General features: G+C 38.4%; 1 protein-coding gene across 6 annotated transcripts in view; it reads right to left on the minus strand.

Annotated features, from left to right (window-relative positions):
- The window catches only part of DLGAP1 (DLG associated protein 1), a 750,273-nt gene that overhangs the window by 507,358 nt on the left and 229,749 nt on the right, over positions 1-13,166 (minus strand). The window lies entirely within an intron of this gene.

Genomic DNA, 13,166 nt, shown 5'->3' on the forward strand with positions numbered 1-13,166 from the left:
TTAAAAAACCCAGTGAGGGAACCATATTTCAGATGGCAAGGCTAGCTAATCTGTATGAAAGCATGCTGGGAAAAATTGCAGGCAAAAGGCAGGGGAGGCAGAGGATAAGATAGTTAGACAGCATCACCGACTGAATGGACATGAATTTGAGTAAACTCCAGGAGATAGTGGAGGACAGGGAAGCCTGATGAGCTGCAGTCCATGGGGTTGCAAAGAGTCAGACACGGCTTAGTGACTAAACAATAACAATGCTGTAACTGTCAAGTGCCCATCATAAACAAAAGAAAACAAAGCCCCAGAAAATGACAAGTGTTCACAAATGTGAAAAAATTGGAACTGATGTGCATGGTTCATGAGACTCAATAGTGAAAAGCCAAGCAATCTGATTAAAAATGGGCAGAAGAACTGAATATACATTTTCCAAAGAAGACTTACAGATGGTCAACAGGCACATGCAAAAATTGCTAAAAATCATTAATCATCATGGAATGCAAATAAAATCACAATGATATAGCACCTCAAACCTGTAAGAATGGCAATCATGAAAATATAGGAGATAAGTGTTCATGAGGATGTGGAGAAAAAGAACACTTGGGCACTGTTGATGGAAATGTATGGAAACATTTGGAGATTCTTGAAAATATTAAATACAGAACTTCCATATGATCCAGGAATCCCACTTCTGGGTATTTCAAAGAAATGAAAACTAGACTGCAAACAGGTATCTGCACTCCCATGTTCACTGCAGCAGCATCAACAATAGCCAAGATGTATAAACAACTGTCCATCAATGGATGAATGGATACACACACAAATGGAATATTATTCAGTCATCAGAAAGAAGAAAATCTTCCCATTAGTGACAATATGGATGGAACTTGAGGACACTGTGCTAAGTGAAATAAGTCAGACAAGATAAAGAGAATACTACATGATATCACTTAAACGATTCATGGAGTCTAAAATAACTGAACTCATAGAAATAGAGAGTAGATTAGTATTTGCCAAGGGCTGAGAGGTGTAGGAAATGGAGAGATGTTGGTCAAGTACAAACCTTCAGTTATAGGATGAGTAAGTTCTGGGGATCTAATGTATAGTATGATTAGTATAGTCAATAGTACTGTGTTGTACATTCAAAAGTTGTGAAGAGAATAGATCTTAAAAATTCTTAGCACAAAAAAAGGAAAGGCAATCATGTGACATGATAGAAGTGTCAATTAACATTATGGTGGTAACCATTCAGTAATATGTAAGTTTACCAAATCAACCATTTGTATAACTTATATTTACATAATGTTATATGTAATTACGGGCTTCCCTGGTGGCTCAGCAGTAAAGAACTTACCTGAAATGTAGGAGACATAGGTTCAATCCCTAGGTTGGGAAGATCCCCTGGAGTAGTAAATGGCACCCCCCTCTAGTATTCTTGCCTGGGAAATTCCATGGATGGAGGAGCCTGGTGGGTACAGTCCGTGGGGTCACAAAAGAGTCATAAGTGACTAAACAACAATATGTAAGTGTATCTCAATAAAGCTGGAGATAAAATAACAAAACGCTGAAGCCATTGCGAAAAAAACCAATATGGTAGTTCCTCAAAAAGCTAAATATTAAATTAGCATGTGATCCAATAATTCTCCTCTAAGTCTATACCCAAAAGAATCAAAAGTAGGGACTCAAAGAGATATTTATATTCACAGCAGCATTACTCGAAAAAGCCAAAAGGTGAAAATAACTCACACATCCATTAACAAATGAAAAACAAATGTATTCCTAGAATGGAATATTATTCAGCCTTATGAAATGCTGATGCAAGCTACAGCATGGGTACACTTAGAAGATATTATGTTAAGTGAAATAAGCCAGATGCAAAATGACACGTATTGCATGATTCCACTTATATGAGGTTTCTAGAACAAAGAAATTCACACAGAGAGAAAGAATAGTTAGAGAAATGGAGAGTGTAGTGATACAGAATTTCAGTTTGGGATAATGAAAAAGTTCTGGAGAAGAAAGTGATGATCGTGAATGTATTTTTAAGGCCACTGAACTGGATATACTTAAATGTGGTTAAAATGGTGACTGTTACATATATTTTAACACAATAAAAACAATATAAATAGATCAAGAAAAATTCAAAAGTAATTAATCTACATAAAGGCAAGAAAAGACAAATAGGAGAACAAGAATGAGAGGAAGCAAACAGAAAACAAGTAAAGAAATGGCCAATTTATACACTACCATTTCAGCAAGTATCTTAATTACACATGGTCTAAATACACTACCTAAAAGATGGAGATTTATAGAGTGAATGAATACATGACCCAACTAAATGCCATTTATAAGAAGCCCACTTTGATTCCAATAGAAAAAAATATAGCATGTGAACATTAATTTTAAAAAACAGGTGTGGTTATACTGATATCGGATAAAGTAGTCATCAGAACAAGGACAATTATTAGAGAAAAAGAAATAACAAAATGATGCAAACACCAATCTGGTAGGAAGACATACTATCATATTCCTACATGTGTACTCAACAAATAGAGCATGCAAACATGACCCTGAGTATCAGAGAAACTGATGTTACTCTAAAGAAAAATAGAGAAACCCGAATTATGGTTGATGACTTCCAACACTCTCCTCTCTAATTCGATAAAACGGTTTTAAGAAAATCAGAAAAAATATAGAAGATCTAAGCAACACAGTCAACTAATTGAGCCAAGCTGACATGTGAGAACACTACACCCAACAATAGCTGAGTACACAGTTTTTTCTTGAAACACCCACTGGACCTTTACCAAGACTGACCAGCTCTTGGCCATAAAACCAACTTCAACAAAATTTAAAGTAGTGAAATCACACATAGTGTGTTTTCTGATCTATGGAATCAAATCAGAAATTAGCAATAGAAGGCTAACAAAATTTCTAAATGTGCCAATATTAAAATAGATACTTCTAAATAACCCATGTGTCAAAGAGCAAGTCTCAAAGAAGTTTTTAAAAATATCAGGCTGAACGAAAATAAAAACTTAAAATACATGGGATGCAGTTAAAGCCATACTCGGAGTGAAACTTCTATTCCCTCATTAGAAATGAGGAAAGGTCTTAAATCAGTAATCTAAATTCCCATGTGAGAAACTAGAAAAAGATGAGCCAAATAAACCCAAAGCAGAAAAGCAGAAATAGAGATATCAGTGAAACAGAAAGCTTATTATTTGGGCAGCGGTGGGGGGGGGGTGGTGCGTCGGGGCGGAATCAACAAAATTTATAAAGTTTTAACAAGACTGACAAAGATAAAGGATGCATATCACAAAGTTAAAAAATAACACAAATAATAACATAGATTCTGCAACTGTTAAAAAGAAAATAGAAGAATACAATGAAAACTTTTCTAAGAAATTCAACAACTTGGGGGGAAAAAGGACCAATTTCCTCGAAGACTGTAAGCCTACAAAACAGCTAAGAGGTGACAAATAATATGAATAGCCCTAATACCAAAGAAACTCATTTCATAATTTCAAACTACTAAAAAAGAAATCACCAAAACCAGATAGATTCCCTGGAAAATCATACCATACATTTAAAGACACAGCCAATTTTCACAATCTTCTCTAGAAAACAGAAACACAAGGAAGAAGTCCCACCTTATTTTATAATATAAAAACCAAAGAAAACACAAAATAATAAAACTTCAGACCAATATCTCTCATGAATATAAATGCAAAAGTCCTCAACAAGAGTTGTTCTGCCATGTTACACAACTCACACTTCAGGCCATCTAGAAAGCACTTACGGGAGTAAATAAGAATAACACCATGTCCCTCCCTCCCAAATACTGTCCTCCCGAAAGAATCATTCATGTTATTTTGCACATCTTGAAACAGAACACTAGTGTTTGTCCAGATCTTTACATTTCTTTGTCTGCTTTTGTGGGGAGGGTAGATGGAAGGGGGAGATGAGGACACAGCTTGAGCCCGACATATGTTTCTGTTCTTATTCCTTCACTGAGCTCTGCTTCTAAATATACCATAATTTTAAGGCTTAAATATGCAGAGGAATAAATATATTATACCATCATGAATTGGATATGGAAACTATTCATGTTTTGAAGTTCTTTTCAGTTATCATTTTCTATCTAGAAGGCAAAAATCTTACCTTTTATTCAAGAATACAATATTTTTATTGTAAAATTTTTATGTGTATTTACATATATGTATATACCTCACTCAGATGTTAAAGAAAATGCCTATAGTGCAGGAGACCTGGGTTTGAGCCCTGGGTTGGGAAGATCCCCTGGAGAAGGGCATGGCAACCCACTTCAGCATTCTTCCCTGGAGAATTCCGTGGATAGAGGAGCCTGATGGGCTATAGTCCATGGGGTCACAAACAGTCAGACATTACTGAGCGACTAACACTTTCACTGTGTATCTCACTAGTCTGAAAAGACCTATATGTATAAAAAAATTTCTTGAAATTAATTTCAATTGTGTTTTCAGCAACCCAAATGCATTCAGCCTCTTTAACTGCTAAAGGCAGAAAGCAATTTGGGGGTAGGGATTATTGAGATAAAAAAAAAAAATCTACTCAGCAGATGAGAAGCAATGTTTTCAGGAAGTGATTCAATGTATTTGCTAAAATAAATTTTACTTTGGAAATGTCAAAATCACTCAGAAATGTATTTTCCAGCACAGTAATGACAAGGCATGGTCCTCATATGCTTCTAAGAAGTAATATCTATATTCCTCAATATTAAGCCAATTTACTTATGGCCCATTTATAAGCCTACTTGTGAATGTATATTTAGAAAAATTACGCATTCAGGTCCTGTCCTGTTTAAATAAACAGACTAGTGACTAAGTCACCAGGGCACAGAAGCTCCCAGATCTTGTTTTCCAAAGGTTGTTTCTCCTGGCATTTGGGGAAAAAAGAAAGATCAAGAAAGGACATGATCATCATCATAATGAATTTCTTTTTTTTTTTTTTTCTCTCTCTCTTGAAAGAGTCTCAGATTTTGACAATTTGAAAGTTTGGCATTTGTCTGAAATATTCAATTAATGTCACCATATCATAGAGACAAGAAAAGCTCATTAGAAAATGGGTTTGATAGTAGAGAAGATTTACCAGAGATACATGTTATCTTAAAGGCAGAGAGGAGAGCAGAGAATTGCTTTTATGGCAAATAAATCCCAAGCAGCAGTCATTATATTCATTTTCACAGCTGCCAATGAAGTTGATAGAATGTGGACCCCTCCAACTTGAAATAACTTTTCTGTTCATGAGAACTGTGTAAATATCAACATTCATCCCTTTTCTCTGAGTCTCATGACTGAAGAGTCCCATGTCCTGCATACAGGCACATTTCTAAATATACCTCCATCTAGTGTTGCATGCGTGTCTATGTGCATGTGTCCTGCACAGACCACTTGAATTCTTAATAAGTTTTCTAAAGAGAGAAATAGGTGGATTCCTTTGTGTCTAATTTCAGTTCTTTCAAAGCTGATCAACATTATTGAGCTTATCCATCGAATTAAGATAAAACAGCATGATTCAACACAGAAAAATGTCAACTGCTGAACATAAGGGTGCTGAAATAACCAATCCTAGTCTGGCAAACAGCCAAGGCAACCCCCATAGCAACGGAGCTGATGGCATAGCAACGGCAGCTGCCTCACCACACAAAAAGTAGAAGAAATATTCTTGGAAAAAAGCGTAATCCACGTTAAAGTCAAATATGACATTTTTCTTCAACAATTAAAAAAAAAAACAAAAAACCTCTAGTGAGAGTGCATATGTTCAACGATACTATTCCTTAGCAACTGTAAACGCTCCAGTACGGGGTGAAAGCCACTTTGATGGCAGCACTCAAGACCAAGTGCTTTGAAGCAAAAACTTCCTAGGCTGTTCTCAGCCAAACTGTTATGTGCCTTGAGAAGTTAGAGAACAATTTTTTTAACTATTTTGCTAAGATAAAAAGTTTTCCATAATTTTTTAAGGAACCATTTCAAAGAAAAAAAATTACTGTAGTTATAAATCCACTTCATCACACCTGAGTAATATTAAGATCTAAAATGAAATATATCGATTAAAAATCAACATTCTATAATTTTCATTAACATGAAAATAAGGAGAATTTGATTTGACAGGCCTATGAGCTGAGGATCTGCACCTATTATAGCCACATTTCACATCTGATCCCTGGACATTTCCAGAGCGCAGGCAACTCTGATTCTTTCCCTTGTGACTCAAAGGCCAATGCACCATCCATAACACAGTCTCAATCTTGAAAGGAACAATGCCTGTGAACACCAGCTCTTTTCTGAATTTGGATGAAAATGTCATCCTGAGGGATCCAGGGCATCCAAAGGTGAGAGAACAGCTAGAAGAGCCAAGAGCAGAACCAGTCTAACCTTCTTGGATGGACCATCACGTCAGCTAGGCGGTGTGGGACTCAAGGTCTTGTGCAGAGCCCCAGTCTCAGGACGTTCTGTAGGTATTCCATGCTGATTTTATCTAGAAGCCCCTATGACTATAGGGAGTCAAGGCAGACTTTCAAACTTGTCTCCGAAATGGATCAGGTCCTTTCTCACTAGGAGAGGTGAGGTGGCCATGGAATGTCTCTCTTCCAGTGTATGGGTAGACTGGGAAGATGTCCAACCACTTCAAGCATTCATTATTTTAATCAATTAATTTTCCTTTTCTTCTATCTGAAAATTAGTAAACCTAAGTTCTACTTCCTAAAGTCTGAAGAGTACCTCAAATACTCTTCCTATGAAACATGACCCCACAGCCCACTCCAACCACAAAGTCTCAGCCAAGAGGAGGAAGAGAATGCACACGTGAAGCCTGTGAGACTGCGACCTGGGAAACCTTCTCTTGAGCTGATGAGAGATAAGATAATGAAGTGAACAGAAGCTGGTGGGAACATGAGATCTGTAATGGCTACTCAGAGTTGTCTCCCAGACAAAAAGGCAATTTCAAATGTATGGTCCTTTCCCTCCCGTCTCCCATGACTGCACCCAGCTGGATCCACTCAGGGCTTCTCTTGGCTTCCAGGATATCTCTAGTTTCTTTATCCATAGAGGAAAAACCTGTGTCAATATTTGTACAAATTCCACTTCACTTTCTGCACCCCTACCTCTGACTTCCATTTCTCCCACTTTCCACTTTGTAAGAGAGAAATAAATTATTCCTTTAGAAGTAGGAATTACCCAGTCTCTACCCTCTGCCCCTAACCTCTTCAGATGAACCAGATATCTGATTCTTTGTCTGCAGGCTTCCCTTGTGGCTCAGTGGTAAAGAATCTGCCTGCCAATGCAGAACATTTGGGTTCAATCCCTGGTCGGAAAGATCACCCGGAGGAGGAAATGGCAAAGCTGTTCCAGTATTTTTGCATGGAAAATTCCATGGACAGAGGAGCCTGGTCGATGGATAAAGGGCTAGAGTCGTTAGGGTTGCAAAGAGTCGGACATGACTTGGCAACTGAGTACACATGCATGCCGCAGGGTGCAAGTCCTAGGTGCCCTGAACTACCCACAATACTCCTAACCATCTTAACCCCAATTATATCCTAGCCCATACCGGAGCCCATCTTTTTCCCAGAAAGAGGTTTTCCATCTGTGTCGTGAACTCCACTCGTTATGTCAAGGACTGAAGGGTGCCCTGAGTTGCCTGGACTCACTCTTTAATTTTATCCATCCCTCAGTTCTCCAGGTAAGCCTAGAACCTGTTTCTCCAGGTAAACCTAGAACCTGTTTCTCCAGGTAAACCTGGGTCAGAAGCTCGTACTACCTGACTTTCCTTCTGGCCACATGTTCAAGTTGACACTGACATAAAAGACACTATGTCTCATATGAAAATCACAGTATGTTAGAAACTCGGTTCCTATCACTAAAACTATAAAAAGTTTGCATCTGAGGTGTGATCTGTATAAAGGTAGCTCCTTTGATCTTATCTTTGTTAACAGTCAATCAGCAGTCAACAGAGCAGGGACTAAAAGGGAATCCCACCTTCAAACTTAAAAAAAGTAAAATTTTAATTTATCAGCTTTGGTACATCTGTTATTTTTCTTTTTAGCCTTCCAACTGATAGGGATTATGGAACATGAAAATGTCATCACGAGTTAAGTGAGATTGTCATTGTTCCCGGGAATTATCTGTGAGTGCTCTGTATTCTGCTAAATGACATCAGCAGCTGGAACAGTTGTCTGAAGCAATAGGCCTGAGGATGCTCCATAGGCAGTAATGCTCACTGTTCATCAAATGCATACAGCTAGCTTCTGCATCAGTGAAAATTCCTACATCATCTCCTCTTAACATTAAAATAGTTCTGACTACTTGCTATTATTGTGTTCAGTGAGTTAGGGCTACTGCCCACTACATACTATGCAATGTTTTACACTCACTGCAGGAAGGATTACTATGATTCCATGAAAGTCATGGAAAATGAAATAGGAGGTAACTTCTTCAAGGTCACACAGCCAGTGGAGCTGGCACTTTGACCCAGATTGACACACTCACCCAAGCTCTGGCCTCTAGAAGCCTCACTCTAGCCTCTGTGGCTTCAGAAGCTTGATAATTTTATCTTCAATAAAATCAAAATTAATGACAGCCCTGTCCCACCTCCATTTAGAACCTGAATCTTTGACTCAAAACTTCATGCATTTTGAATCTTTTTCCCCAGGGCCTCACCAAACACGTAGCTAGCCATTTATTAAATCACACTTATTCCTGAAATCTCTTCCTTCACTTCTATTCCAGTGAATGACTGCATATAATAAATCTTTATTTTATTTATTAAACAAACACTTACATGTTCAAAACAGGGCTTGGACTTAAAAGTGGGGGAAAATGCAAGACAAATTTTTGCTCTTCATAGCATTATCATTTCATTGGTGGCATTGGTCAAATACCATGTTAAATCATCTTTTATACACTTATCTTGTTATTTTTTATAGTAATTCTATAAATAATGTAATCCTACAAATAATTTAAATTTGTATCAATTTTATGTATGATAAAAGAAACTGGAAGCTCTAATAGCACAGGTTCTCAGACCAAGGCCACAGGCTACCTCTCCTGTGATCAAGGAGCTCTTGAATTAACCTAGATGAAACACACTCCATATTCTCTAACCCATTATACTGTTTTTCAATTAACTATCCAAAAGGGAAGGACTATGTGAATGTTACAAATAAAATATACCAGGTGTTCAGAAGGCAGAAAAATCAGTTCTAGCTGCATTAGTATCAGAATTTGCATGGAGGGAGCATGATTTCAGGCTGGGTAGGTTTTGGTGGGTGGAGTCTGAGGACGACACACCCCCAGGGACTGGCTGCACCCCAACTAGCAAGTGGTGAGAGGTATGGTGAACACAGGGCTTCCTATGGGAAAGTTATAACCCATAAACCTGCAACAGAAAAGCCAGAATCTGGAGGCAGAGAGTGGCGTGATTTCTAATTCTGCAAGAGCAGCTGGATTTCCTTGGGAGTGGGCACTTCATCTCTCTGACCTTTCAATTTCCATGTTTGCAAACTGGGCATATTAATACTAGCCTTACAAAGTTAAGTTTGGGGCTTGGTGGTGAGGAAGAGTCAATTAGATAGCCCTGGACACGTGACAGTTCTTATGAACAAGTCTTTCCTTCTACGTCAAGGAGCCTGGATTCATTGAGTAGGCAGTGGGAATCTATGAACAACAGAGCAACACAGATCTTTGACCTGGTCTCCTTCTCTAAACAATCATGTGAATCGATGATTACTTTTCCATTAACACAACTTACACTTCCTACAACACAACTCTCCCCTGCTGTAGTTCAGGTCTGCTGGTTTTCCCACTCTGCAGGGAATGAAGCTGAAATGCTTCTGCTGGGAATGTATGGTTCTGCTCAAGCCCTGTCTCCCGGCTCTCCTGACACTGGCTTTTGGCATCAGCTATATCCATTTGTTCAGAGTCCCCTTAAAGTAAGGTGACCAACTCATCCATTCCCATTTGTCTGGGATTTCTTACATCTAGCACTGAAACTCTTGTCTGTGAAACCCCTCTGTCCCATGGGAACTGGGCAAGTTGGTCACCCTCTCTCAGAAGCATTCCACTTTCCAAAATTTCCCCATGTTTGACTTTTCCCCTGTGCTGCTTCATGAGACAGGGCACACCTTGCAAGGCTTTATCTGAACACAACACGATAACCATGTGGATCGCCTGGGGTAACTGGAGCAGGTGGCTCTTACAAATCCATCTTACTTGGTCTGATGGATTGGGATCAGATACTGAATGTATTTTTCTTTTAACATTTGCTTGGAAATAAAATTTAAATACAAAAAAGTTGCCAGAATAAGTATAGTACAGTAACCTTTTGGTATCCAATGGGAATTGATTCTAGGGTCACCACAGATACCAAAATTCATGGATGCTGAAGTCCCTAATATAAACATACATGGCACAGTATTTGCCTATAATCTATGTTACATGTACTTCAAATCATCTCTAGATTACTTAAAGTATGTGATAAAATGTAAATGATACGCAAATTCAGTTGACCCTTTTAATAACCACTTCAAGGGCCTGCTTACATAAAGTTTCTTTTCACTAACCACTGTACTATAGAACCACACGCGCCTAGGCTGATTAAAGGTGAAGATGTAGAATGGTGGATACAGGGCTGACTGTAAAGTTATACTTAGATTTACAACTTCAAGGAAGGTCAGTGCCCCTAACCTTGGCATCGTGTAAGAGTCCACTGTAGTTGTTAAAACAATGTAAATGCTACCTAAACGGCTGTAAATAAAATGTAAATGGTTGCCAGTGCAGCAAATTCAAGTCTTCCTTTTTGAAACTTCCTGGAATTCTTCCCCCCTCCAATATTTTCCATCCCCAGTTGGTTGAATCTGTGGATACAGAAACCATACAGATACAGATATGGAAGGCAGACTGTACAAAGAATATTCCTAGACTTTTTACCCAGATTCCCCAGACAAATGTTAATACGTTTTACCCTCTATCATATGTGTTCTCTCTGTCACACAAAATAGTCTTGTAGTAATTTTTTAGACCAGTTCAGGTCTGAAAAATGTGTACCGCAGTGTGGTCGTCTAGTGGCTCATGGTAAAGAATCCACCTGCCAACGCAGGATACCTGAGCTCAATCCCTGCATCGCAAAGACTCCCTGGAGAAGGAAATGGCAACCCACTCCAGTATTCTTGCCTGGAGAGTCCCGAGGACAAAGGAGCCTGGTGGGGTACAGTCCATGGGGTCACAGAGAGACAGACATGACTTAGAGACTAAACCACAACAACAACATAATGTAGGCAGATTCCGAGGTGGGAGACATCACTTCTAACCAGAAGGAACTGGCCACAAGCAAAGACTTATTGGGAGGTTAAAAGTTCCAAGTTCTGCTTTAGAAAGATAACAGCGCAAGGGTGTCTAGTATGAGGTCTAGCAAGAAGAAAAATCTGGAAACAGAGAGCCTAATCAGCAGGGAGCCCAGCAGTTTCAGCCCCCAAAACCTTTGCTGATGGACAGGAGCTACTGCTGGGTTGGAGTGAAAATGAAATCGTGTTCTCTTTCTGCCCAACTTAGATAATAATGCCTCACATCTCCTCGACTGTTTGACCTGATTTACGAAGATGACTTTCATCTAAGCTTTTTCCCATTTCTTTTAAGAAACAGACCCATTTCCCACAGCCATTTTCTCACCTTGGCTGTTGAGAAATGGAGTGACAAAGTTAGGGACCATGGAAAGAATTAGGTCCCTGTTACTTTGTGCGACGGACTGGCTTCTTGGCAGAGTGACGTGGGGTGAGTTAAGTGTAACAACCGCAAATATTCATCACTCCTGAAACACTGGAATTCTGCTTTTAATTATCATTGAAATGCCATGGAGGTGCACTGAGCAGTTTTTGATCAGATACAAACTAACACAGTGTATCCAAGTGCTTCAGGGAGAATTTTTTAATTTCACAGTTGATTGAAAAATATACAGTCACAGTATAAAGGAGTAAATTCAACAAGGGCTACCTGGTGCTACGAGAATATACATCAGCAAATGGGAAGAAACACTAGCATCCTTATTGAGAAATTTTAGTCCAAAACAAAACCTGAAGTTCCTCTATCTGATCTGCTAATACAACTTTAAGGATTCACTGTGTGTTTTTTTACTGCTCTCTCTGGACCAAAAAATCAACCTTTCATTTACTTTATTGCTCCCTTGTTAAAAATCTCTTTGGATTTCTTCTCAAATGTATTTCTAACAAATACATCTACAGCTGGTACTTTGGGCTGATAATGTTCTGTTTGCTCCAAGGAAAGAAATTACAGGAGATCTTACTGAGAAAGCGGCAGCGGTGGTTCTAATAAATCCAGGGGCTGTTTCGCTCCAAAAGAAGACATATCAATAGCAGCATGTGTACCCCAATTCTGAGCACTACAAACCAAAAATTCTCTTTAGAAATAAAAAGTACATTAAATAAAATTCTTGGCACCCTGATTATGCCAGAAAGTTGAATACACAAGGCATGCTGAAAGCTATCAGTTCTTTTTGTGCGTAACTTAGTATCTATGGAGCAAATTCTACATCAGGTTTAATTCTAGCACAAAACAGAATGACTTGATTGATTTAATGTGAAAGACAAATTGAGGAAATAAATATTTAGAAAGAGGGATATGTCAGGATTTCTTAGATGATGTGAGACTAGACAGATCAAGGAGAATATTTGTGTGTTGTGTATACTGTGTGTATATATTTACACACACATATATATAAATTATAATGTTTACCAAAAGTAGGCAGTGTTGAAAAATAAAAGATTATTTCATGATAAAGTCACATCAACAAAACTCTCATCTCATTATTCTTTAAAAATTGTGCTCTGACTGCTTCATTGTGGCCCTTATCTTCTTTCCTTCAGAAAGGTAAGATTCATGGATTTCAATCTTCCTTCTAAAAGCCAAGAACTAAGCTCCATGTAAATTCCCATGAAGACCATCGAATAATTCCCATGAGTTGCACACAGAATCATTTCTTTAACAATGCAAAGCATTCTGCCTCCTAATTTCCTACTAAGATCTGCAAAACACTTGTTCTTCACATCAAATATGGTCTTAGTAGTTTTCCATTTTATTTTTCCAGAAAACTTTCAGTCAAAAAGAGAGACCTGAGGGTATTTTCTC

This window comes from Cervus elaphus, chromosome 27 (assembly GCF_910594005.1).
Source record: "Cervus elaphus chromosome 27, mCerEla1.1, whole genome shotgun sequence".
NCBI lineage: Eukaryota > Metazoa > Chordata > Mammalia > Artiodactyla > Cervidae > Cervus > Cervus elaphus.